Source organism: Pseudophryne corroboree, unplaced genomic scaffold, assembly GCF_028390025.1.
Source record: "Pseudophryne corroboree isolate aPseCor3 unplaced genomic scaffold, aPseCor3.hap2 scaffold_1450, whole genome shotgun sequence".
NCBI classification, from domain to species: Eukaryota; Metazoa; Chordata; class Amphibia; order Anura; family Myobatrachidae; genus Pseudophryne; species Pseudophryne corroboree.
Window position 1 is genome coordinate 20,190 of NW_026968079.1, and position 25,777 is coordinate 45,966.

At 36.2% G+C, this 25,777-nt stretch overlaps 20 non-coding genes across 20 annotated transcripts; all 20 read left to right on the forward strand.

Moving 5' to 3' along the window:
• Positions 1 to 895: 895 nt before the first annotated feature.
• On the forward strand, positions 896 to 988 carry TRNAI-UAU (transfer RNA isoleucine (anticodon UAU)). The gene is given in 2 exon segments: positions 896 to 933; positions 953 to 988. It is a non-coding gene; the product is annotated as a tRNA-Ile (tRNA).
• An 803-nt stretch (positions 989 to 1,791) lies between these two features.
• On the forward strand, positions 1,792 to 1,884 carry TRNAI-AAU (transfer RNA isoleucine (anticodon AAU)). The gene is given in 2 exon segments: positions 1,792 to 1,829; positions 1,849 to 1,884. It is a non-coding gene; the product is annotated as a tRNA-Ile (tRNA).
• Positions 1,885 to 3,596: 1,712 nt separating this feature from the next.
• On the forward strand, positions 3,597 to 3,689 carry TRNAI-UAU (transfer RNA isoleucine (anticodon UAU)). The gene is given in 2 exon segments: positions 3,597 to 3,634; positions 3,654 to 3,689. It is a non-coding gene; the product is annotated as a tRNA-Ile (tRNA).
• An 803-nt stretch (positions 3,690 to 4,492) lies between these two features.
• TRNAI-AAU (transfer RNA isoleucine (anticodon AAU)) lies at positions 4,493 to 4,585 on the forward strand. The gene is given in 2 exon segments: positions 4,493 to 4,530; positions 4,550 to 4,585. It is a non-coding gene; the product is annotated as a tRNA-Ile (tRNA).
• A 2,251-nt stretch (positions 4,586 to 6,836) lies between these two features.
• On the forward strand, positions 6,837 to 6,929 carry TRNAI-UAU (transfer RNA isoleucine (anticodon UAU)). Its single transcript is given in 2 exon segments — positions 6,837 to 6,874; positions 6,894 to 6,929. It is a non-coding gene; the product is annotated as a tRNA-Ile (tRNA).
• Positions 6,930 to 7,742: 813 nt separating this feature from the next.
• On the forward strand, positions 7,743 to 7,835 carry TRNAI-UAU (transfer RNA isoleucine (anticodon UAU)). Its single transcript is given in 2 exon segments — positions 7,743 to 7,780; positions 7,800 to 7,835. It is a non-coding gene; the product is annotated as a tRNA-Ile (tRNA).
• Positions 7,836 to 8,637: 802 nt separating this feature from the next.
• TRNAI-UAU (transfer RNA isoleucine (anticodon UAU)) lies at positions 8,638 to 8,730 on the forward strand. The gene is given in 2 exon segments: positions 8,638 to 8,675; positions 8,695 to 8,730. It is a non-coding gene; the product is annotated as a tRNA-Ile (tRNA).
• An 809-nt stretch (positions 8,731 to 9,539) lies between these two features.
• On the forward strand, positions 9,540 to 9,632 carry TRNAI-UAU (transfer RNA isoleucine (anticodon UAU)). The gene is given in 2 exon segments: positions 9,540 to 9,577; positions 9,597 to 9,632. It is a non-coding gene; the product is annotated as a tRNA-Ile (tRNA).
• An 803-nt stretch (positions 9,633 to 10,435) lies between these two features.
• Positions 10,436 to 10,528, forward strand: TRNAI-AAU (transfer RNA isoleucine (anticodon AAU)). The gene is given in 2 exon segments: positions 10,436 to 10,473; positions 10,493 to 10,528. It is a non-coding gene; the product is annotated as a tRNA-Ile (tRNA).
• Positions 10,529 to 12,780: 2,252 nt separating this feature from the next.
• Positions 12,781 to 12,873, forward strand: TRNAI-UAU (transfer RNA isoleucine (anticodon UAU)). The gene is given in 2 exon segments: positions 12,781 to 12,818; positions 12,838 to 12,873. It is a non-coding gene; the product is annotated as a tRNA-Ile (tRNA).
• Positions 12,874 to 13,686: 813 nt separating this feature from the next.
• On the forward strand, positions 13,687 to 13,779 carry TRNAI-UAU (transfer RNA isoleucine (anticodon UAU)). The gene is given in 2 exon segments: positions 13,687 to 13,724; positions 13,744 to 13,779. It is a non-coding gene; the product is annotated as a tRNA-Ile (tRNA).
• An 802-nt stretch (positions 13,780 to 14,581) lies between these two features.
• Positions 14,582 to 14,674, forward strand: TRNAI-UAU (transfer RNA isoleucine (anticodon UAU)). The gene is given in 2 exon segments: positions 14,582 to 14,619; positions 14,639 to 14,674. It is a non-coding gene; the product is annotated as a tRNA-Ile (tRNA).
• Positions 14,675 to 15,483: 809 nt separating this feature from the next.
• Positions 15,484 to 15,576, forward strand: TRNAI-UAU (transfer RNA isoleucine (anticodon UAU)). The gene is given in 2 exon segments: positions 15,484 to 15,521; positions 15,541 to 15,576. It is a non-coding gene; the product is annotated as a tRNA-Ile (tRNA).
• Positions 15,577 to 16,379: 803 nt separating this feature from the next.
• TRNAI-AAU (transfer RNA isoleucine (anticodon AAU)) lies at positions 16,380 to 16,472 on the forward strand. Its single transcript is given in 2 exon segments — positions 16,380 to 16,417; positions 16,437 to 16,472. It is a non-coding gene; the product is annotated as a tRNA-Ile (tRNA).
• A 1,788-nt stretch (positions 16,473 to 18,260) lies between these two features.
• TRNAI-UAU (transfer RNA isoleucine (anticodon UAU)) lies at positions 18,261 to 18,353 on the forward strand. Its single transcript is given in 2 exon segments — positions 18,261 to 18,298; positions 18,318 to 18,353. It is a non-coding gene; the product is annotated as a tRNA-Ile (tRNA).
• An 808-nt stretch (positions 18,354 to 19,161) lies between these two features.
• On the forward strand, positions 19,162 to 19,254 carry TRNAI-UAU (transfer RNA isoleucine (anticodon UAU)). Its single transcript is given in 2 exon segments — positions 19,162 to 19,199; positions 19,219 to 19,254. It is a non-coding gene; the product is annotated as a tRNA-Ile (tRNA).
• Positions 19,255 to 20,058: 804 nt separating this feature from the next.
• Positions 20,059 to 20,151, forward strand: TRNAI-UAU (transfer RNA isoleucine (anticodon UAU)). Its single transcript is given in 2 exon segments — positions 20,059 to 20,096; positions 20,116 to 20,151. It is a non-coding gene; the product is annotated as a tRNA-Ile (tRNA).
• Positions 20,152 to 21,870: 1,719 nt separating this feature from the next.
• On the forward strand, positions 21,871 to 21,963 carry TRNAI-AAU (transfer RNA isoleucine (anticodon AAU)). Its single transcript is given in 2 exon segments — positions 21,871 to 21,908; positions 21,928 to 21,963. It is a non-coding gene; the product is annotated as a tRNA-Ile (tRNA).
• Positions 21,964 to 22,774: 811 nt separating this feature from the next.
• Positions 22,775 to 22,867, forward strand: TRNAI-UAU (transfer RNA isoleucine (anticodon UAU)). Its single transcript is given in 2 exon segments — positions 22,775 to 22,812; positions 22,832 to 22,867. It is a non-coding gene; the product is annotated as a tRNA-Ile (tRNA).
• A 1,707-nt stretch (positions 22,868 to 24,574) lies between these two features.
• TRNAI-AAU (transfer RNA isoleucine (anticodon AAU)) lies at positions 24,575 to 24,667 on the forward strand. The gene is given in 2 exon segments: positions 24,575 to 24,612; positions 24,632 to 24,667. It is a non-coding gene; the product is annotated as a tRNA-Ile (tRNA).
• Positions 24,668 to 25,777: the final 1,110 nt, after the last annotated feature.

Consider the following 25,777-nt stretch of genomic DNA (forward strand, 5'->3'; position numbering starts at 1 on the left):
TGACACAATTGGTCAGCGCGCGGTACTTATAAGACAGTATCTGTTGAGCAATGCCGAGGTTGTGAGTTCAAGCCTCACCTGGAGCATCTTTGTATACTGTTTTTTTTTCCTTTTCTTATGTCATTAGTCATTGATTATAAACTGCTACCTTAATATTTAATATGATATTACAAAGGATGGAAGAAAGAAAGAGAAAACACAAACATGATTGTGCATTTAAGTTGTCAGCACACATCTGCTTTGGTTCAAATGCACTGCATATCTTCCTTCAGTCAGCCAACAAAACAGCAATGGAAAAGATTAACATACTGTTGGTAAAGAAGTTGCATCAAATTGATTTTCTGCAATATAGCATGATAATCCATACTGACAGCTCTGGATAGTACCAGCACATTTCTTGCTGGACTTGGTAATGCAAAGAACACACTAAACAGCTTCACTTTTTCCTCAAAAATAAATAATTGACTATTAAAAACCTAACAGTCTTAAATAAGAACATCAGTAAGCACCGCTGGCATAATGGATAAGTCACTGCCCTCCTAAGCCAGGGGGTCCAAGTCCTATATAGGGTGGAAGTCATTACAGCAAGTGTCTCATCACTAGAGTTGATATTTTATCCTTGCTTCAACTGTAAAACAGTCTTGCAGTGTTTAGCTTGTAAAAAATGACCACAGAAGCTAAAATATGACATTAATTATGATAACATTGTTGTTGTTGTTGTTTTTTAAACCTTTTCTATCACAGTGGACAGCTTATTCAAGTGCCATCTGGCATGCATGTTCCTTTGTTGCTCATCATTCATCACCAAAAATGATTTTCTTTTTCAATTCTTATGACTGTACTGATTGTATTGAATAAAATCCACATCTAGCATAACCAATTAATGCTGCAAAGTGCTCCAGTGGCGCAATTGGTCAGCGCGCGGTACTTATAAGACAGTATCTGTTGAGCAATGCCGAGGTTGTGAGTTCAAGCCTCACCTGGAGCAGCTTTGTATAATGTTTTTTTTTTCCTTTTTTTATGTCATTAGTCATTGATTATAAACTGCTACCTTAATATTTAATATGATATTACAAAGGATGGAAGAAAGAAAGAAAAAACACAAACATTGTGCATTTAAGTTGTCAGCACACATATGCTTTGGTCAAATGCACTGCATATCTACCTTCAGTCAGCCAACAAAACAGCAATGGAAAAGATTAACATACTGTTGGTAAAGCAGTTGCATCAAATTGATTTTCTGCAATATAGCATGATAATCCATACTGACAGCTCTGGATAGTACCAGCACATTTCTTGCTGGACTTGGTAATGCAAAGAACACAGTAAACAGCTTCACTTTTTCCTCAAAAATAAATAATTGACTATTAAAAACCTAACAGTCTTAAATAAGAACATCAGTAAGCACCACTGGCATAATGGATAAGTCACCGCCCTCCTAAGCCAGGGGGTCCAAGTCCCATATGGGGTGGAAGTAATTACAGCAAGTGTCTCATCACTAGAGTTGATATTTTATCCTTGCTTCAACTGTAAAACAGTCTTGCAGTGTTTAGCTTATAAAAAATGACCACAGAAGCTAAAATATGACATTAATTATGATAACATTGTTGTTGTTGTTTTTTAAACATTTTCTATCACCGTAGACAGCTTATTCAAGTGCCATCTGGCATGCATGTTCCTTTGTTGCTCATCATTCATCACCAAAAATGATTTTCTTTTTCAATTCTTATGACTGTACTGATTGTATTGAATAAAATCCACATCTAGCATAACCAATAAATGCTGCAAAGTGCTCCAGTGGCGCAATTGGTCAGCGCGTGGTACTAATAAGACAGTATCAGTTGAGCAATGCCGAGGTTGTGAGTTCAAGCCTTACATGGAGCATATTTGTATACTGTTTTTTTTTCTTTTTCTTATGTCATTAGTCATTGATTATAAACTGCTACCTTAATATTTAATATGATATTACAAAGGATGGAAGAAAGAAAGAAAAAACACAAACATGATTGTGCATTTAAGAAGTCAGCACACATCTGCTTTGGTTCAAATGCACTGCATATCTTCCTTCAGTCAGCCAACAAAACAGCAACGGAAAAGATTAACATACTGTTGGTAAAGCAGTTGCATCAAATTGATTTTCTGCTATATAGCATGATAATCCATACTGACAGCTCTGGATAGTACCAGCACATTTCTTGCTGGACTTGGTAATGCAAAGAACACAGTAAACAGCTTCACTTTTTTTCAAAAATAAATAATTGACTATTAAAAACCTATCAGTCTTAAATAAGGACATCAGTAAGCACCACTGGCATAATGGATAAGGCACTGTTCTCATAAGCCAGTGGTTGTGGGTTTAAGTCCCATCTGAGTTGGAAGTCATTACAGCAGTGTCTCATCACTAGAGTTGATATTTTATCCTTGCTTCAACTGTAAAACAGTCTTGCAGTGTTTAGCTTGTAAAAAATGACCACAGAAGCTAAAATATTACATTATTTATGATAACATTGTTGTTGTTGTTTTTTAAACCTTTTCTATCACCGTGGACAGCTTATTCAAGTGCCATCTGGCATGCATGTTCCTTTGTTGCTCATCATTCATCACCAAAAATGATTTTCTTTTTCAATTCTTATGACTGTACTGATTGTATTGAATAAAATCCACATCTAGCATAACAACTTAATGCTGCAAAGTGCTCCAGTGGCGCAATTGGTCAGTACGCGGTACTTATAAGACAGTATCTGTTGAGCAATGCCGAGGTTGTGAGTTCAAGCCTCACCTGGAGCATCTTTGTATACTGTTTTTTTTTCCTTTTCTTATGTCATTAGTTATTGATTATAAACTGCTACCTTAATATTTAATATGATATTACAAAGGATGGAAGAAAGAATGAAAAAACACAAACATGATTGTGCATTTAAGTTGTCAGCACACATCTGCTTTGGTTCAAATGCACTGCATATCTTCCTTCAGTCAGCCAACAAAACAGCAATGGAAAAGATTAACATACTGTTGGTAAAGCAGTTGCATCAAATTGATTTTCTGCAATATAGCATGATAATCCATACTGACAGCTCTGGATAGTACCAGCACATTTCTTGCAGGACTTGGTAATGCAAAGAACACACTAAACAGCTTCACTTTTTCCTCAAAAATAAATAATTGACTATTAAAAACCTAACAGTCTTAAATAAGAACATCAGTAAGCACCACTGGCATAATGGATTAGTCACTGCCCTCCTAAGCCAGGGGGTCCAAGTCCTATATGGGGTGGAAGTCATTACAGCAAGTGTCTCATCACTAGAGTTGATATTTTATCCTTGCTTCAACTGTAAAACAGTCTTGCAGTGTTTAGCTTGTAAAAAATGACCACAGAAGCTAAAATATGACATTAATTATGATAACATTGTTGTTGTTGTTGTTTTTTAAACCTTTTCTATCACAGTGGACAGCTTATTCAAGTGCCATCTGGCATGCATGTTCCTTTGTTGCTCATCATTCATCACCAAAAATGATTTTCTTTTTCAATTCTTATGACTGTACTGATTGTATTGAATAAAATCCACATCTAGCATAACCAATTAATGCTGCAAAGTGCTCCAGTGGCGCAATTGGTCAGCGTGCGGTACTTATAAGACAGTATCTGTTGAGCAATGCCGAGGTTGTGAGTTCAAGCCTCACCTGGAGCAGCTTTGTATAATGTTTTTTTTTTCCTTTTTTTATGTCATTAGTCATTGATTATAAACTGCTACCTTAATATTTAATATGATATTACAAAGGATGGAAGAAAGAAAGAAAAAACACAAACATTGTGCATTTAAGTTGTCAGCACACATATGCTTTGGTCAAATGCACTGCATATCTACCTTCAGTCAGCCAACAAAACAGCAATGGAAAAGATTAACATACTGTTGGTAAAGCAGTTGCATCAAATTGATTTTCTGCAATATAGCATGATAATCCATACTGACAGCTCTGGATAGTACCAGCACATTTCTTGCTGGACTTGGTAATGCAAAGAACACAGTAAACAGCTTCACTTTTTCCTCAAAAATAAATAATTGACTATTAAAAACCTAACAGTCTTAAATAAGAACATCAGTAAGCACCACTGGCATAATGGATAAGTCACCGCCCTCCTAAGCCAGGGGGTCCAAGTCCCATATGGGGTGGAAGTAATTACAGCAAGTGTCTCATCACTAGAGTTGATATTTTATCCTTGCTTCAACTGTAAAACAGTCTTGCAGTGTTTAGCTTATAAAAAATGACCACAGAAGCTAAAATATGACATTAATTATGATAACATTGTTGTTGTTGTTTTTTAAACATTTTCTATCACCGTAGACAGCTTATTCAAGTGCCATCTGGCATGCATGTTCCTTTGTTGCTCATCATTCATCACCAAAAATGATTTTCTTTTTCAATTCTTATGACTGTACTGATTGTATTGAATAAAATCCACATCTAGCATAACCAATGAATGCTGCAAAGTGCTCCAGTGGCGCAATTGGTCAGCGCGCGGTACTAATAAGACAGTATCAGTTGAGCAATGCCGAGGTTGTGAGTTCAAGCCTTACCTGGAGCATATTTGTATACTTTTTTTTTTCCTTTTCTTATGTCATTAGTCATTGATTATAAACTGCTACCTTAATATTTAATATGATATTACAAAAGATGGAAGAAAGAAAGAAAAAACACAAACATGATTGTGCATTTAAGAAGTCAGCACACATCTGCTTTGGTTCAAATGCACTGCATATCTTCCTTCAGTCAGCCAACAAAACAGCAACGGAAAAGATTAACATACTGTTGGTAAAGCAGTTGCATCAAATTGATTTTCTGCTATATAGCATGATAATCCATACTGACAGCTCTGGATAGTACCAGCACATTTCTTGCTGGACTTGGTAATGCAAAGAACACAGTAAACAGCTTCACTTTTTTTCAAAAATAAATAAATGACTATTAAAAACCTATCAGTCTTAAATAAGGACATCAGTAAGCACCACTGGCATAATGGATAAGGCACTGTTCTCCTAAGCCAGTGGTTGTGGGTTTAAGTCCCATCTGAGTTGGAAGTCATTACAGCAGTGTCTCATCACTAGAGTTGATATTTTATCCTTGCTTCAACTGTAAAACAGTCTTGCAGTGTTTAGCTTGTAAAAAATGACTACAGAAGCTAAAATATTACATTATTTATGATAACATTGTTGTTGTTGTTTTTTAAACTTTTCTATCACCGTGGACAGCTTATTCAGGTGCCATCTGGCATGCATGTTCCTTTGTTGCTCATCATTCATCACCAAAAATGATTTTCTTTTTCAATTCTTATGACTGTACTGATTGTATTGAATAAAATCCACATCTAGCATAACAACTTAATGCTGCAAAGTGCTCCAGTGGCGCAATTGGTCAGTACGCGGTACTTATATCTTCCTATCTTCCTTCAGTCAGCCAACAAAACAGCAACGGAAAAGATTAACATACTGTTGGTAAAGCAGTTGCATCAAATTGATTTTCTGCAATATAGCATGATAATCCATACTGACAGCTCTGGATAGTACCAGCACATTTCTTGCTGGACTTGGTAATGCAAAGAACACAGTAAACAGCTTCACTTTTTTTCAAAAATAAATAATTGACTATTAAAAACCTATCAGTCTTAAATAAGGACATCAGTAAGCACCACTGGCATAATGGATAAGGCACTGTTCTCCTAAGCCAGTGGTTGTGGCATGCATGTTCCTTTGTTGCTCATCATTCATCACCAAAAATGATTTTCTTTTTCAATTCTTATGACTGTACTGATTGTATTGAATAAAATCCACATCTAGCATAACAACTTAATGCTGCAAAGTGCTCCAGTGGCGCAATTGGTCAGTACGCGGTACTTATATCTTTCTATCTTCCTTCAGTCAGCCAACAAAACAGCAACGGAAAAGATTAACATACAGTACGCGGTACTTATAAGACAGTATCTGTTGAGCAATGCCGAGGTTGTGAGTTCAAGCCTCACCTGGAGCATCTTTGTATACTGTTTTTTTTTCCTTTTCTTATGTCATTAGTTATTGATTATAAACTGCTACCTTAATATTTAATATGATATTACAAAGGATGGAAGAAATAAAGAAAAAACACAAACATGATTGTGCATTTAAGTTGTCAGCACACATCTGCTTTGGTTCAAATGCACTGCATATCTTCCTTCAGTCAGCCAACAAAACAGCAATGGAAAAGATTAACATACTGTTGGTAAAGCAGTTGCATCAAATTGATTTTCTGCAATATAGCATGATAATCCATACTGACAGCTCTGGATAGTACCAGCACATTTCTTGCTGGACTTGGTAATGCAAAGAACACAGTAAACAGCTTCACTTTTTCCTCAAAAATAAATAATTGACTATTAAAAACCTAACAGTCTTAAATAAGAACATCAGTAAGCACCACTGGCATAATGGGTAAGGCACTGTTCTCCTAAGCCAGTGGTTGTGGGTTTAAGTCCCGTCTGAGTTGGAAGTCATTACAGCAAGTGTCTCATCACTAGAGTTGATATTTTATCCTTGCTTCAACTGTAAAACAGTCTTGCAGTGTTTAGCTTGTAAAAAATGACCACAGAAGCTAAAATATGACATTAATTATGATAACATTGTTGTTGTTGTTTTTTAAACCTTTTCTATCACCGTGGACAGCTTATTCAAGTGCCATCTGGCATGCATGTTCCTTTGTTGCTCATCATTCATCACCAAAAATGATTTTCTTTTTCAATTCTTATGACTGTACTGATTGTATTGAATAAAATCCACATCTAGCATAACCAATTAATGCTGCAAAGTGCTCCAGTGGCGCAATTGGTCAGCGCGTGGTACTTATAAGACAGTATCTATTCAGCAATGCTGAGGTTGTGAGTTCAAGCCTCACCTGGAGCATCTTTGTATACTGTTTTTTTTTCCTTTTCTTGTGTCATTAGTCATTGATTATAAACTGCTACCTTAATATTTAATATGATATTACAAAGGATGGAAGAAAGAATGAAAAAACACAAACATGATTGTGCATTTAAGTTGTCAGCACACATCTGCTTTGGTTCAAATGCACTGCATATCTTCCTTCAGTCAGCCAATAAAACAGCAATGGAAAAGATTAACATACTGTTGGTAAAGCAGTTGCATCAAATTGATTTTCTGCAATATAGCATGATAATCCATACTGACAGCTCTGGATAGAACCAGCACATTTCTTGCTAGACTTGGTAATGCAAAGAACACAGTAAACAGCTTCACTTTTTCCTCAAAAATAAATAATTGACTATTAAAAACCTAACAGTCTTAAATAAGAACATCAGTAAGCACCACTGGCATAATGGATAAGTCCCTGCCCTCCTAAGCCAGGGGGTCCAAGTCCTATATGGGGTGGAAGTCATTACAGCAAGTGTCTCATCACTAGAGTTGATATTTTATCCTTGCTTCAACTGTAAAACAGTCTTGCAGTGTTTAGCTTGTAAAAAAATGACCACAGAAGCTAAAATATGACATTAATTATGATAACATTGTTGTTGTTGTTGTTGTTTTTTAAACCTTTTCTATCACAGTGGACAGCTTATTCAAGTGCCATCTGGCATGCATGTTCCTTTGTTGCTCATCATTCATCACAAAAAATGATTTTCTTTTTCAATTCTTATGACTGTACTGATTGTATTGAATAAAATCCACATCTAGCATAACCAATTAATGCTGCAAAGTGCTCCAGTGGCGCAATTGGTCAGCGCGCGGTACTTATAAGACAGTACCTGTTGAGCAATGCCGAGGTTGTGAGTTCAAGCCTCACCTGGAGCAGCTTTGTATAATATTTTTTTTCCTTTTTTTATGTCATTAGTCATTGATTATAAACTGCTACCTTAATATTTAATATGATATTACAAAGGATGGAAGAAAGAAAGAGAAAACACAAACATGATTGTGCATTTAAGTTGTCAGCACACATCTGCTTTGGTTCAAATGCACTGCATATCTTCCTTCAGTCAGCCAATAAAACAGCAATGGAAAAGATTAACATACTGTTGGTAAAGCAGTTGCATCAAATTGATTTTCTGCAATAAAGCATGATAATCCATACTGACAGCTCTGGATAGTACCAGCACATTTCTTGCTGGACTTGGTAATGCAAAGAACACAGTAAACAGCTTCACTTTTTCCTCAAAAATAAATAATTGACTATTAAAAACCTAACAGTCTTAAATAAGAACATCAGTAAGCACCACTGGCATAATGGATAAGTCACTGCCCTCCTAAGCAAGGGGGTCCAAGTCCTATATGGGGTGGAAGTCATTACAGCAAGTGTCTCATCACTAGAGTTGATATTTTATCCTTGCTTCAACTGTAAAACAGTCTTGCAGTGTTTAGCTTGTAAAAAATGACTACAGAAGCTAAAATATGACATTAATTATGATAACATTGTTGTTGTTTTTTAAACCTTTTCTATCACAGTGGACAGCTTATTCAAGTGCCATCTGGCATGCATGTTCCTTTGTTGCTCTTCATTCATCACCAAAAATGATTTTCTTTTTCAATTCTTATGACTGTACTGATTGTATTGAATAAAATCCAAATCTAGCATAAGCAATTAATGCTGTAAAGTGCTCCAGTGGCGCAATTGGTCAGCGCGCGGTACTTATAAAACAGTATCTATTGAGCAATGCCGAGGTTGTGAGTTCAGGCCTCACCTGGAGCAGCTTTATATACTGTTTTTTTTTCCTTTTCTTATGTCATTAGTTATTGATTATAAACTGCTACCTTAATATTTAATATGATATTACAAAGGATGGAAGAAAGAATGAAAAAACACAAACATGATTGTGCATTTAAGTTGTCAGCACACATCTGCTTTGGTTCAAATGCACTGCATATCTTCCTTCAGTCAGCCAACAAAACAGCAATGGAAAAGATTAACATACTGTTGGTAAAGCAGTTGCATCAAATTGATTTTCTGCAATATAGCATGATAATCCATACTGACAGCTCTGGATAGTACCAGCACATTTCTTGCTGGACTTGGTAATGCAAAGAACACACTAAACAGCTTCACTTTTTCCTCAAAAATAAATAATTGACTATTAAAAACCTAACAGTCTTAAATAAGAACATCAGTAAGCACCACTGGCATAATGGATTAGTCACTGCCCTCCTAAGCCAGGGGGTCCAAGTCCTATATGGGGTGGAAGTCATTACAGCAAGTGTCTCATCACTAGAGTTGATATTTTATCCTTGCTTCAACTGTAAAACAGTCTTGCAGTGTTTAGCTTGTAAAAAATGACCACAGAAGCTAAAATATGACATTAATTATGATAACATTGTTGTTGTTGTTGTTTTTTAAACCTTTTCTATCACAGTGGACAGCTTATTCAAGTGCCATCTGGCATGCATGTTCCTTTGTTGCTCATCATTCATCACCAAAAATGATTTTCTTTTTCAATTCTTATGACTGTACTGATTGTATTGAATAAAATCCACATCTAGCATAACCAATTAATGCTGCAAAGTGCTCCAGTGGCGCAATTGGTCAGCGCGCGGTACTTATAAGACAGTATCTGTTGAGCAATGCCGAGGTTGTGAGTTCAAGCCTCACCTGGAGCAGCTTTGTATAATGTTTTTTTTTTCCTTTTTTTATGTCATTAGTCATTGATTATAAACTGCTACCTTAATATTTAATATGATATTACAAAGGATGGAAGAAAGAAAGAAAAAACACAAACATTGTGCATTTAAGTTGTCAGCACACATATGCTTTGGTCAAATGCACTGCATATCTACCTTCAGTCAGCCAACAAAACAGCAATGGAAAAGATTAACATACTGTTGGTAAAGCAGTTGCATCAAATTGATTTTCTGCAATATAGCATGATAATCCATACTGACAGCTCTGGATAGTACCAGCACATTTCTTGCTGGACTTGGTAATGCAAAGAACACAGTAAACAGCTTCACTTTTTCCTCAAAAATAAATAATTGACTATTAAAAACCTAACAGTCTTAAATAAGAACATCAGTAAGCACCACTGGCATAATGGATAAGTCACCGCCCTCCTAAGCCAGGGGGTCCAAGTCCCATATGGGGTGGAAGTAATTACAGCAAGTGTCTCATCACTAGAGTTGATATTTTATCCTTGCTTCAACTGTAAAACAGTCTTGCAGTGTTTAGCTTGTAAAAAATGACCACAGAAGCTAAAATATGACATTAATTATGATAACATTGTTGTTGTTGTTTTTTAAACATTTTCTATCACCGTAGACAGCTTATTCAAGTGCCATCTGGCATGCATGTTCCTTTGTTGCTCATCATTCATCACCAAAAATGATTTTCTTTTTCAATTCTTATGACTGTACTGATTGTATTGAATAAAATCCACATCTAGCATAACCAATGAATGCTGCAAAGTGCTCCACTGGCGCAATTGGTCAGCGCGCGGTACTAATAAGACAGTATCAGTTGAGCAATGCCGAGGTTGTGAGTTCAAGCCTTACCTGGAGCATATTTGTATACTGTTTTTTTTTCCTTTTCTTATGTCATTAGTCATTGATTATAAACTGCTACCTTAATATTTAATATGATATTACAAAGGATGGAAGAAAGAAAGAAAAAACACAAACATGATTGTGCATTTAAGAAGTCAGCACACATCTGCTTTGGTTCAAATGCACTGCATATCTTCCTTCAGTCAGCCAACAAAACAGCAACGGAAAAGATTAACATACTGTTGGTAAAGCAGTTGCATCAAATTGATTTTCTGCTATATAGCATGATAATCCATACTGACAGCTCTGGATAGTACCAGCACATTTCTTGCTGGACTTGGTAATGCAAAGAACACAGTAAACAGCTTCACTTTTTTTCAAAAATAAATAATTGACTATTAAAAACCTATCAGTCTTAAATAAGGACATCAGTAAGCACCACTGGCATAATGGATAAGGCACTGTTCTCCTAAGCCAGTGGTTGTGGGTTTAAGTCCCATCTGAGTTGGAAGTCATTACAGCAGTGTCTCATCACTAGAGTTGATATTTTATCCTTGCTTCAACTGTAAAACAGTCTTGCAGTGTTTAGCTTGTAAAAAATGACTACAGAAGCTAAAATATTACATTATTTATGATAACATTGTTGTTGTTGTTTTTTAAACTTTTCTATCACCGTGGACAGCTTATTCAGGTGCCATCTGGCATGCATGTTCCTTTGTTGCTCATCATTCATCACCAAAAATGATTTTCTTTTTCAATTCTTATGACTGTACTGATTGTATTGAATAAAATCCACATCTAGCATAACAACTTAATGCTGCAAAGTGCTCCAGTGGCGCAATTGGTCAGTACGCGGTACTTATATCTTCCTATCTTCCTTCAGTCAGCCAACAAAACAGCAACGGAAAAGATTAACATACTGTTGGTAAAGCAGTTGCATCAAATTGATTTTCTGCAATATAGCATGATAATCCATACTGACAGCTCTGGATAGTACCAGCACATTTCTTGCTGGACTTGGTAATGCAAAGAACACAGTAAACAGCTTCACTTTTTTTCAAAAATAAATAATTGACTATTAAAAACCTATCAGTCTTAAATAAGGACATCAGTAAGCACCACTGGCATAATGGATAAGGCACTGTTCTCCTAAGCCAGTGGTTGTGGCATGCATGTTCCTTTGTTGCTCATCATTCATCACCAAAAATGATTTTCTTTTTCAATTCTTATGACTGTACTGATTGTATTGAATAAAATCCACATCTAGCATAACAACTTAATGCTGCAAAGTGCTCCAGTGGCGCAATTGGTCAGTACGCGGTACTTATATCTTTCTATCTTCCTTCAGTCAGCCAACAAAACAGCAACGGAAAAGATTAACATACAGTACGCGGTACTTATAAGACAGTATCTGTTGAGCAATGCCGAGGTTGTGAGTTCAAGCCTCACCTGGAGCATCTTTGTATACTGTTTTTTTTTCCTTTTCTTATGTCATTAGTTATTGATTATAAACTGCTACCTTAATATTTAATATGATATTACAAAGGATGGAAGAAATAAAGAAAAAACACAAACATGATTGTGCATTTAAGTTGTCAGCACACATCTGCTTTGGTTCAAATGCACTGCATATCTTCCTTCAGTCAGCCAACAAAACAGCAATGGAAAAGATTAACATACTGTTGGTAAAGCAGTTGCATCAAATTGATTTTCTGCAATATAGCATGATAATCCATACTGACAGCTCTGGATAGTACCAGCACATTTCTTGCTGGACTTGGTAATGCAAAGAACACAGTAAACAGCTTCACTTTTTCCTCAAAAATAAATAATTGACTATTAAAAACCTAACAGTCTTAAATAAGAACATCAGTAAGCACCACTGGCATAATGGGTAAGGCACTGTTCTCCTAAGCCAGTGGTTGTGGGTTTAAGTCCCGTCTGAGTTGGAAGTCATTACAGCAAGTGTCTCATCACTAGAGTTGATATTTTATCCTTGCTTCAACTGTAAAACAGTCTTGCAGTGTTTAGCTTGTAAAAAATGACCACAGAAGCTAAAATATGACATTAATTATGATAACATTGTTGTTGTTGTTTTTTAAACCTTTTCTATCACCGTGGACAGCTTATTCAAGTGCCATCTGGCATGCATGTTCCTTTGTTGCTCATCATTCATCACCAAAAATGATTTTCTTTTTCAATTCTTATGACTGTACTGATTGTATTGAATAAAATCCACATCTAGCATAACCAATTAATGCTGCAAAGTGCTCCAGTGGCGCAATTGGTCAGCGCGTGGTACTTATAAGACAGTATCTATTCAGCAATGCTGAGGTTGTGAGTTCAAGCCTCACCTGGAGCATCTTTGTATACTGTTTTTTTTTCCTTTTCTTGTGTCATTAGTCATTGATTATAAACTGCTACCTTAATATTTAATATGATATTACAAAGGATGGAAGAAAGAATGAAAAAACACAAACATGATTGTGCATTTAAGTTGTCAGCACACATCTGCTTTGGTTCAAATGCACTGCATATCTTCCTTCAGTCAGCCAATAAAACAGCAATGGAAAAGATTAACATACTGTTGGTAAAGCAGTTGCATCAAATTGATTTTCTGCAATATAGCATGATAATCCATACTGACAGCTCTGGATAGAACCAGCACATTTCTTGCTAGACTTGGTAATGCAAAGAACACAGTAAACAGCTTCACTTTTTCCTCAAAAATAAATAATTGACTATTAAAAACCTAACAGTCTTAAATAAGAACATCAGTAAGCACCACTGGCATAATGGATAAGTCCCTGCCCTCCTAAGCCAGGGGGTCCAAGTCCTATATGGGGTGGAAGTCATTACAGCAAGTGTCTCATCACTAGAGTTGATATTTTATCCTTGCTTCAACTGTAAAACAGTCTTGCAGTGTTTAGCTTGTAAAAAAATGACCACAGAAGCTAAAATATGACATTAATTATGATAACATTGTTGTTGTTGTTGTTGTTTTTTAAACCTTTTCTATCACAGTGGACAGCTTATTCAAGTGCCATCTGGCATGCATGTTCCTTTGTTGCTCATCATTCATCACAAAAAATGATTTTCTTTTTCAATTCTTATGACTGTACTGATTGTATTGAATAAAATCCACATCTAGCATAACCAATTAATGCTGCAAAGTGCTCCAGTGGCGCAATTGGTCAGCGCGCGGTACTTATAAGACAGTACCTGTTGAGCAATGCCGAGGTTGTGAGTTCAAGCCTCACCTGGAGCAGCTTTGTAAAATATTTTTTTTCCTTTTTTTATGTCATTAGTCATTGATTATAAACTGCTACCTTAATATTTAATATGATATTACAAAGGATGGAAGAAAGAAAGAGAAAACACAAACATGATTGTGCATTTAAGTTGTCAGCACACATCTGCTTTGGTTCAAATGCACTGCATATCTTCCTTCAGTCAGCCAATAAAACAGCAATGGAAAAGATTAACATACTGTTGGTAAAGCAGTTGCATCAAATTGATTTTCTGCAATAAAGCATGATAATCCATACTGACAGCTCTGGATAGTACCAGCACATTTCTTGCTGGACTTGGTAATGCAAAGAACACAGTAAACAGCTTCACTTTTTCCTCAAAAATAAATAATTGACTATTAAAAACCTAACAGTCTTAAATAAGAACATCAGTAAGCACCACTGGCATAATGGATAAGTCACTGCCCTCCTAAGCAAGGGGGTCCAAGTCCTATATGGGGTGGAAGTCATTACAGCAAGTGTCTCATCACTAGAGTTGATATTTTATCCTTGCTTCAACTGTAAAACAGTCTTGCAGTGTTTAGCTTGTAAAAAATGACTACAGAAGCTAAAATATGACATTAATTATGATAACATTGTTGTTGTTTTTTAAACCTTTTCTATCACAGTGGACAGCTTATTCAAGTGCCATCTGGCATGCATGTTCCTTTGTTGCTCTTCATTCATCACCAAAAATGATTTTCTTTTTCAATTCTTATGACTGTACTGATTGTATTGAATAAAATCCAAATCTAGCATAAGCAATTAATGCTGTAAAGTGCTCCAGTGGCGCAATTGGTCAGCGCGCGGTACTTATAAAACAGTATCTATTGAGCAATGCCGAGGTTGTGAGTTCAGGCCTCACCTGGAGCAGCTTTATATACTGTTTTTTTTTCCTTTTCTTATGTCATTAGTTATTGATTATAAACTGCTACCTTAATATTTAATATGATATTACAAAGGATGGAAGAAAGAATGAAAAAACACAAACATGATTGTGCATTTAAGTTGTCAGCACACATCTGCTTTGGTTCAAATGCACTGCATATCTTCCTTCAGTCAGCCAACAAAACAGCAATGGAAAAGATTAACATACTGTTGGTAAAGCAGTTGCATCAAATTGATTTTCTGCAATATAGCATGATAATCCATACTGACAGCTCTGGATAGTACCAGCACATTTCTTGCTGGACTTGGTAATGCAAAGAACACACTAAACAGCTTCACTTTTTCCTCAAAAATAAATAATTGACTATTAAAAACCTAACAGTCTTAAATAAGAACATCAGTAAGCACCACTGGCATAATGGATTAGTCACTGCCCTCCTAAGCCAGGGGGTCCAAGTCCTATATGGGGTGGAAGTCATTACAGCAAGTGTCTCATCACTAGAGTTGATATTTTATCCTTGCTTCAACTGTAAAACAGTCTTGCAGTGTTTAGCTTGTAAAAAATGACCACAGAAGCTAAAATATGACATTAATTATGATAACATTGTTGTTGTTGTTGTTTTTTAAACCTTTTCTATCACAGTGGACAGCTTATTCAAGTGCCATCTGGCATGCATGTTCCTTTGTTGCTCATCATTCATCACCAAAAATGATTTTCTTTTTCAATTCTTATGACTGTACTAATTGTATTGAATAAAATCCACATCTAGCATAACCAATTAATGCTGCAAAGTGCTCCAGTGGCGCAATTGGTCAGCGCGCGGTACTTATAAGACAGTATCTGTTGAGCAATGCCGAGGTTGTGAGTTCAAGCCTCACCTGGAGCAGCTTTGTATAATGTTTTTTTTTTCCTTTTTTTATGTCATTAGTCATTGATTATAAACTGCTACCTTAATATTTAATATGATATTACAAAGGATGGAAGAAAGAAAGAAAAAACACAAACATTGTGCATTTAAGTTGTCAGCACACATATGCTTTGGTCAAATGCACTGCATATCTACCTTCAGTCAGCCAACAAAACAGCAATGGAAAAGATTAACATACTGTTGGTAAAGCAGTTGCATCAAATTGATTTTCTGCAATATAGCATGATAATCCATACTGACAGCTCTGGATAGTACCAGCACATTTCTTGCTGGACTTGGTAATGCAAAGAACACAGTAAACAGCTTCACTTTTTCCTCAAAAATAAATAATTGACTATTAAAAACCTAACAGTCTTAAATAAGAACATCAGTAAGCACCACTGGCATAATGGATAAGTCACCGCCCTCCTAAGCCAGGGGGTCCAAGTCCCATATGGGGTGGAAGTAATTACAGCAAGTGTCTCATCACTAGAGTTGATATTTTATCCTTGCTTCAACTGTAAAACAGTCTTGCAGTGTTTAGCTTGTAAAAAATGACCACAGAAGCTAAAATATGACATTAATTATGATAACATTGTTGTTGTTGTTTTTTAAACATTTTCTATCACCGTAGACAGCTTATTCAAGTGCCATCTGGCATGCATGTTCCTTTGTTGCTCATCATTCATCACCAAAAATGATTTTCTTTTTCAATTCTTATGACTGTACTGATTGTATTGAATAAAATCCACATCTAGCATAACCAATGAATGCTGCAAAGTGCTCCACTGGCGCAATTGGTCAGCGCGCGGTACTAATAAGACAGTATCAGTTGAGCAATGCCGAGGTTGTGAGTTCAAGCCTTACCTGGAGCATATTTGTATACTGTTTTTTTTTCCTTTTCTTATGTCATTAGTCATTGATTATAAACTGCTACCTTAATATTTAATATGATATTACAAAGGATGGAAGAAAGAAAGAAAAAACACAAACATGATTGTGCATTTAAGAAGTCAGCACACATCTGCTTTGGTTCAAATGCACTGCATATCTTCCTTCAGTCAGCCAACAAAACAGCAACGGAAAAGATTAACATACTGTTGGTAAAGCAGTTGCATCAAATTGATTTTCTGCTATATAGCATGATAATCCATACTGACAGCTCTGGATAGTACCAGCACATTTCTTGCTGGACTTGGTAATGCAAAGAACACAGTAAACAGCTTCACTTTTTTTCAAAAATAAATAATTGACTATTAAAAACCTATCAGTCTTAAATAAGGACATCAGTAAGCACCACTGGCATAATGGATAAGGCACTGTTCTCCTAAGCCAGTGGTTGTGGGTTTAAGTCCCATCTGAGTTGGAAGTCATTACAGCAGTGTCTCATCACTAGAGTTGATATTTTATCCTTGCTTCAACTGTAAAACAGTCTTGCAGTGTTTAGCTTGTAAAAAATGACTACAGAAGCTAAAATATTACATTATTTATGATAACATTGTTGTTGTTGTTTTTTAAACCTTTTCTATCACCGTGGACAGCTTATTCAGGTGCCATCTGGCATGCATGTTCCTTTGTTGCTCATCATTCATCACCAAAAATGATTTTCTTTTTCAATTCTTATGACTGTACTGATTGTATTGAATAAAATCCACATCTAGCATAACAACTTAATGCTGCAAAGTGCTCCAGTGGCGCAATTGGTCAGTACGCGGTACTTATATCTTCCTATCTTCCTTCAGTCAGCCAACAAAACAGCAACGGAAAAGATTAACATACAGTACGCGGTACTTATAAGACAGTATCTGTTGAGCAATGCCGAGGTTGTGAGTTCAAGCCTCACCTGGAGCATCTTTGTATACTGTTTTTTTTTCCTTTTCTTATGTCATTAGTTATTGATTATAAACTGCTACCTTAATATTTAATATGATATTACAAAGGATGGAAGAAATAAAGAAAAAACACAAACATGATTGTGCATTTAAGTTGTCAGCACACATCTGCTTTGGTTCAAATGCACTGCATATCTTCCTTCAGTCAGCCAACAAAACAGCAATGGAAAAGATTAACATACTGTTGGTAAAGCAGTTGCATCAAATTGATTTTCTGCAATATAGCATGATAATCCATACTGACAGCTCTGGATAGTACCAGCACATTTCTTGCTGGACTTGGTAATGCAAAGAACACAGTAAACAGCTTCACTTTTTCCTCAAAAATAAATAATTGACTATTAAAAACCTAACAGTCTTAAATAAGAACATCAGTAAGCACCACTGGCATAATGGGTAAGGCACTGTTCTCCTAAGCCAGTGGTTGTGGGTTTAAGTCCCGTCTGAGTTGGAAGTCATTACAGCAAGTGTCTCATCACTAGAGTTGATATTTTATCCTTGCTTCAACTGTAAAACAGTCTTGCAGTGTTTAGCTTGTAAAAAATGACCACAGAAGCTAAAATATGACATTAATTATGATAACATTGTTGTTGTTGTTTTTTAAACCTTTTCTATCACCGTGGACAGCTTATTCAAGTGCCATCTGGCATGCATGTTCCTTTGTTGCTCATCATTCATCACCAAAAATGATTTTCTTTTTCAATTCTTATGACTGTACTGATTGTATTGAATAAAATCCACATCTAGCATAACCAATTAATGCTGCAAAGTGCTCCAGTGGCGCAATTGGTCAGCGCGTGGTACTTATAAGACAGTATCTGTTCAGCAATGCTGAGGTTGTGAGTTCAAGCCTCACCTGGAGCATCTTTGTATACTGTTTTTTTTCCTTTTCTTGTGTCATTAGTCATTGATTATAAACTGCTACCTTAATATTTAATATGATATTACAAAGGATGGAAGAAAGAATGAAAAAACACAAACATGATTGTGCATTTAAGTTGTCAGCACACATCTGCTTTGGTTCAAATGCACTGCATATCTTCCTTCAGTCAGCCAATAAAACAGCAATGGAAAAGATTAACATACTGTTGGTAAAGCAGTTGCATCAAATTGATTTTCTGCAATATAGCATGATAATCCATACTGACAGCTCTGGATAGAACCAGCACATTTCTTGCTAGACTTGGTAATGCAAAGAACACAGTAAACAGCTTCACTTTTTCCTCAAAAATAAATAATTGACTATTAAAAACCTAACAGTCTTAAATGAGAACATCAGTAAGCACCACTGGCATAATGGATAAGTCCCTGCCCTCCTAAGCCAGGGGGTCCAAGTCCTATATGGGGTGGAAGTCATTACAGCAAGTGTCTCATCACTAGAGTTGATATTTTATCCTTGCTTCAACTGTAAAACAGTCTTGCAGTGTTTAGCTTGTAAAAAATGACCACAGAAGCTAAAATATGACATTAATTATGATAACATTGTTGTTGTTGTTGTTTTTTAAACCTTTTCTATCACAGTGGACAGCTTATTCAAGTGCCATCTGGCATGCATGTTCCTTTGTTGCTCATCATTCATCACAAAAAATGATTTTCTTTTTCAATTCTTATGACTGTACTGATTGTATTGAATAAAATCCACATCTAGCATAACCAATTAATGCTGCAAAGTGCTCCTGTGGCGCAATTGGTCAGCGCGCGGTACTTATAAGACAGTATCTGTTGAGCAATGCCGAGGTTGTGAGTTCAAGCCTCACCTGGAGCAGCTTTGTATAATGTTTTTTTTTTCCTTTTTTTATGTCATTAGTCATTGATTATAAACTGCTACCTTAATATTTAATATGATATTACAAAGGATGGAAGAAAGAAAGAGAAAACACAAACATGATTGTGCATTTAAGTTGTCAGCACACATCTGCTTTGTTTCAAATGCACTGCATATCATCCTTCAGTCAGCCAATAAAACAGCAATGGAAAATATTAACATACTGTTGGTAAAGCAGTTGCATCAAATTGATTTTCTGCAATAAAGCATGATAATCCATACTGACAGCTCTGGATAGTACCAGCACATTTCTTGCTGGACTTGGTAATGCAAAGAACACAGTAAACAGCTTCACTTTTTCCTCAAAAATAAATAATTGACTATTAAAAACCTAACAGTCTTAAATAAGAACATCAGTAAGCACCACTGGCATAATGGATAAGTCACTGCCCTCCTAAGCCAGGGGGTCCAAGTCCTATATGGGGTGGAAGTCATTACAGCAAGTGTCTCATCACTAGAGTTGATATTTTATCCTTGCTTCAACTGTAAAACAGTCTTGCAGTGTTTAGCTTGTAAAAAATGACTACAGAAGCTAAAATATGACATTAATTATGATAACATTGTTGTTGTTTTTTAAACCTTTTCTATCACAGTGGACAGCTTATTCAAGTGCCATCTGGCATGCATGTTCCTTTGTTGCTCTTCATTCATCACCAAAAATGATTTTCTTTTTCAATTCTTATGACTGTACTGATTGTATTGAATAAAATCCAAATCTAGCATAAGCAATTAATGCTGTAAAGTGCTCCAGTGGCGCAATTGGTCAGCGCGCGGTACTTATAAAACAGTATCTATTGAGCAATGCCGAGGTTGTGAGTTCAGGCCTCACCTGGAGCAGCTTTGTATAATATATTTTTTTCCTTTTTTTTATGTCATTAGTCATTGATTATAAACTGCTACCTTAATATTTAATATGATATTACAAAGGATGGAAGAAAGAAAGAAAAAACACAAACATGATTGTGCATTTAAGTTGTCAGCACACATATGCTTTGGTTCAAATGCACTGCATATATTCCTTCAGTCAGCCAACAAAACAGCAATGGAAAAGATTAACATACTGTTGGTAAAGCAGTTGCTTAAAATTGATTTTCTGCAATATACTGTAGCATGATAATCCACACTGACAGCTCTGGATAGTACCAGCACATTTCTTGCTGGACTTGGTAATGCAAAGAACACAGTAAACAGCTTCACTGTTTCCTCAAAAATAAATAATTGACTATTAAAAACCTAACAGTCTTAAATAAGAACATCAGTAAGCACCACTGGCATAATGGATAAGTCACCGCCCTCCTAAGCCAGGGGGTCCAAGTCCCATATGGGGTGGAAGTAATTACAGCAAGTGTCTCATCACTAGAGTTGATATTTTATCCTTGCTTCAACTGTAAAACAGTCTTGCAGTGTTTAGCATGTAAAAAATGACCACAGAAGCTAAAATATGACATTAATTATGATAACATTGTTGTTGTTGTTGTTGTTTTTTAAACCTTTTCTATCACAGTGGACAGCTTATTCAAGTGCCATCTGGCATGCATGTTCCTTTGTTGCTCATCATTCATCACCAAAAATGATTTTCTTTTTCAATTCTTATGACTGTACTGATTGTATTGAATAAAATCCACATCTAGCATAACCAATTAATGCTGCAAAGAGCTCCAGTGGCGCAATTGGTCAGCGCGCGGTACTTATAAGACAGTATCTGTTGAGCAATGCTGAGGTTGTGAGTTCAAGCCTCACCTTGAGCAGATTTGTATAATGTTTTTTTTTTCCTTTTTATGTCATTAGTCATTGATTATAAACTGCTACCTTAATATTTAATATGACATTACAAAGGATGTAAGAAAGAAAGAAAAAACACAAACATGATTGTGCATTTAAGTTGTCAGCACACATATGCTTTGGTTCAAATGCACTGCATATCTTCCTTCAGTCAGCCAACAAAACAGCAATGGAAAAGATTAACATACTGTTGGTAAAGCAGTTGCATCAAATTGATTTTCTGCAATATAGCATGATAATCCATACTGACAGCTCTGGATAGTACCAGCACATTTCTTGCTGGACTTGGTAATGCAAAGAACACAGTAAACAGCTTCACTTTTTCCTCAAAAATAAATAATTGACTATTAAAAACCTAACAGTCTTAAATAAGAACATCAGTAAGCACCACTGGCATAATGGATAAGTCACCGCCCTCCTAAGCCAGGGGGTCCAAGTCCCATATGGGGTGGAAGTAATTACAGCAAGTGTCTCATCACTAGAGTTGATATTTTATCCTTGCTTCAACTGTAAAACAGTCTTGCAGTGTTTAGCTTGTAAAAAATGACCACAGAAGCTAAAATATGACATTAATTATGATAACATTGTTGTTGTTGTTGTTTTTTAAACCTTTTCTATCACCGTGGACAGCTTATTCAAGTGCCATCTGGCATGCATGTTCCTTTGTTGCTCATCATTCATCACCAAAAATGATTTTCTTTTTTAATTCTTATGACTGTACTGATTGTATTGAATAAAATCCACATCTAGCATAACCAATGAATGCTGCAAAGTGCTCCAGTGGCGCAATTGGTCAGCGCGCGGTACTAATAAGACAGTATCAGTTGAGCAATGCCGAGGTTGTGAGTTCAAGCCTTACCTGGAGCATATTTGTATACTGTTTTTTTTTTCCTTTTCTTATGTCATTAGTCATTGATTAAAAACTGATAATTTAATATTTAATATGATATTACAAAGGATGGAAGAAAGAAAGAAAAAACACAAACATGATTGTGCATTTAAGTTGTCAGCACACATCTGCTTTGGTTCAAATGCACTTCATATCTTCCTTCAGTCAGCCAACAAAACAGCAATGGAAAAGATTAACATACTGTTGGTAAAGCAGTTGCATCAAATTGATTTTCTGCAATATAGCATGATAATCCATACTGACAGCTCTGGATAGTACCAGCACATTTCTTGCTGGACTTGGTAATGCAAAGAACACAGTAAACAGCTTCACTTTTTTTCAAAAATAAATAATTGACTATTAAAAACCTATCAGTCTTAAATAAGAACATCAGTAAGCACCACTGGCATAATGGGTAAGGCACTGTTCTCCTAAGCCAGTGGTTGTGGGTTTAAGTCCCATCTGAGTTGGAAGTCATTACAGCAGTGTCTCATCACTAGAGTTGATATTTTATCCTTGCTTCAACTGTAAAACAGTCTTGCAGTGTTTAGCTTGTAAAAAATGACCACAGAAGCTAAAATATTACATTAATTATGATAACATTGTTGTTGTTGTTTTTTAAACCTTTTCTATCACCGTGGACAGCTTATTCAAGTGCCATCTGGCATGCATGTTCCTTTGTTGCTCATCATTCATCACCAAAAATGATTTTCTTTTTCAATTCTTATGACTGTACTGATTGTATTGAATAAAATCCACTTCTAGCATAACAAATTAATGCTGCAAAGTGCTCCAGTGGTGCAATTGGTCAGCACGCGGTACTTATAAGACAGTATCTGTTGAGCAATGTCGAGGTTGTGAGTTCAAGCCTCACCTGGAGCATCTTTGTATACTATTTTTTTTCCTTTTCTTATGTCATTAGTCATTGATTATAAACTGCTACCTTAATATTTAATATGATATTACAAAGGATGGAAGAAAGAAAGAAAAAACACAAACATGATTGTGCATTTAAGTTGTCAGCACACATCTGCTTTGGTTCAAATGCACTGCATATTTTCCTTCAGTCAGCCAATAAAACAGCAATGGAAAAGATTAACATACTGTTGGTAAAGCAGTTGCATCAAATTGATTTTCTGCAATATAGCATGATAATCCATACTGACAGCTCTGGATAGTACCAGCACATTTCTTGCTGGACTTGGTAATGCAAAGAACACAGTAAACAGCTTCACTTTTTCCTCAAAAATAAATAATTGACTATTAAAAACCTAACAGTCGTAAAAAAGAACATCAGTAAGCACCACTGGCATAATGGATAAGTCACTGCCCTCCTAAGCCAGGGGGTCCAAGTCCTATATGGGGTGGAAGTCATTACAGCAAGTGTCTCATCACTAGAGTTGATATTTTATCCTTGCTTCAACTGTAAAACAGTCTTGCAGTGTTTAGCTTGTAAAAAATGACCACAGAAGCTAAAATATGACATAAATTATGATAACATTGTTGTTGTTGTTCTTTTTTAAACCTTTTCTATCACAGTGGACAGCTTATTCAAGTGCCATCTGGCATGCATGTTCCTTTGTTGCTCATCATTCATCACCAAAAATGATTTTCTTTTTCAATTCTTATGACTGTACTGATTGTATTGAATAAAATCCACATCTAGCATAACCAATGAATGCTGCAAAGTGCTCCAGTGACGCAATTGGTCAGCGCGCGGTACTTATAAGACAGTATCTGTTGAGCAATGCCGAGGTTGTGAGTTCAAGCCTCACCTGGAGCAGCTTTGTATAATGTTTTTTTTTCCTTTTTTTATGTCATTAGTCATTGATTATAAACTGCTACCTTAATATTTAATATGATATTACAAAGGATGGAAGAAAGAAAGAAAAAACACAAACATGATTGTGCATTTAAGTTGTCAGCACACATATGCTTTGGTTCAAATGCACTGCATATCTTCCTTCAGTCAGCCAACAAAACAGCAATGGAAAAGATTAACATACTGTTGGTAAAGCAGTTGCATCAAATTGATTTTCTGCAATATAGCATGATAATCCATACTGACAGCTCTGGATAGTACCAGCACATTTCTTGCTGGACTTGGTAATGCAAAGAACACAGTAAACAGCTTCACTTTTTCCTCAAAAATAAATAATTGACTATTAAAAACCTAACAGTCTTAAATAAGAACATCAGTAAGCACCACTGGCACAATAGATAAGTCACCGCCCTCCTAAGCCAGGGGGTCCAAGTCCCATATGGGGTGGAAGTAATTACAGCAAGTGTCTCATCACTAGAGTTGATATTTTATCCTTGCTTCAACTGTAAAACAGTCTTGCAGTGTTTAGCTTGTAAAAAATGACCACAGAAGCTAAAATATGACATTAATTATGATAACATTGTTGTTGTTGTTTTTTAAACCTTTTCTATCACCGTAGACAGCTTATTCAAGTGCCATCTGGCATGCATGTTCCTTTGTTGCTCATCATTCATCACCAAAAATGATTTTCTTTTTCAATTCTTATGACTGTACTGATTGTATTGAATAAAATCCACATCTAGCATAACCAATGAATGCTGCAAAGTGCTCCAGTGGCGCAATTGGTCAGCGCGCGGTACTAATAAGACAGTATCAGTTGAGCAATGCCGAGGTTGTGAGTTCAAGCCTTACCTGGAGCATATTTGTATACTGTTTTTTTTTTCCTTTTCTTATGTCATTAGTCATTGATTATAAACTGCTACCTTAATATTTAATATGATATTACAAAGGATGGAAGAAAGAAAGAAAAAACACAAACATGATTGTGCATTTAAGTTGTCAGCACACATCTGCTTTGGTTCAAATGCACTGCATATCTTCCTTCAGTCAGCCAACAAAACAGCAATGGAAAAGATTAACATACTGTTGGTAAAGCAGTTGCATCAAATTGATTTTCTGCAATATAGCATGATAATCCATACTGACAGCTCTGGATAGTACCAGCACATTTCTTGCTGGACTTGGTAATGCAAAGAACACAGTAAACAGCTTAACTTTTTTTTAAAAATAAATAATTGACTATGAAAAACCTATCAGTCTTAAATAAGGACATCAGTAAGCACCACTGGCATAATGGATAAGGCACTGTTCTCCTAAGCCAGTGGTTGTGGGTTTAAGTCCCATCTGAGTTGGAAGTCATTACAGCAGTGTCTTATCACTAGAGTTGATATTTTATCCTTGCTTCAACTGTAAAACAGTCTTGCAGTGTTTAGCTTGTAAAAAATGACCACAGAAGCTAAAATTAGTGATGAGCGGGTTCGGTTCCTCGGAATCCGAACCCGCCCGAACTTCAGCTTTTTTTACACGGATCCGAGCGACTCGGATCTTCCCGCCTTGCTCGGTTAACCCGAGCGCGCCCGAACGTCATCATGACGCTGTCGGATTCTCGCGAGGCTCGGATTCTATCGCGAGACTCGGATTCTATATAAGGAGCCGCGCGTCGCCGCCATTTTACACGTGCATTGAGATTGATAGTGAGAGGACGTGGCTGGCGTCCTCTCCGTTTAGAGAAGAAATAGATAGGAGAGTGAGAGTGAGAGTGAGACAGTGACACTTCATTTACTGGAGCTTAGGAGGAGTACTCAGACAGAGAGTGCAGAATTTTGCTGATAGTATTAGTTAGTTATACTAGTGACAGAGTGAGACAGTGACACTTCATTTACTGGAGCTTAGGAGGAGTACTCAGACAGAGAGTGCAGAATTTTGCTGATAGTATTAGTTAGTTATACTAGTGACTGACCAGTGACCAC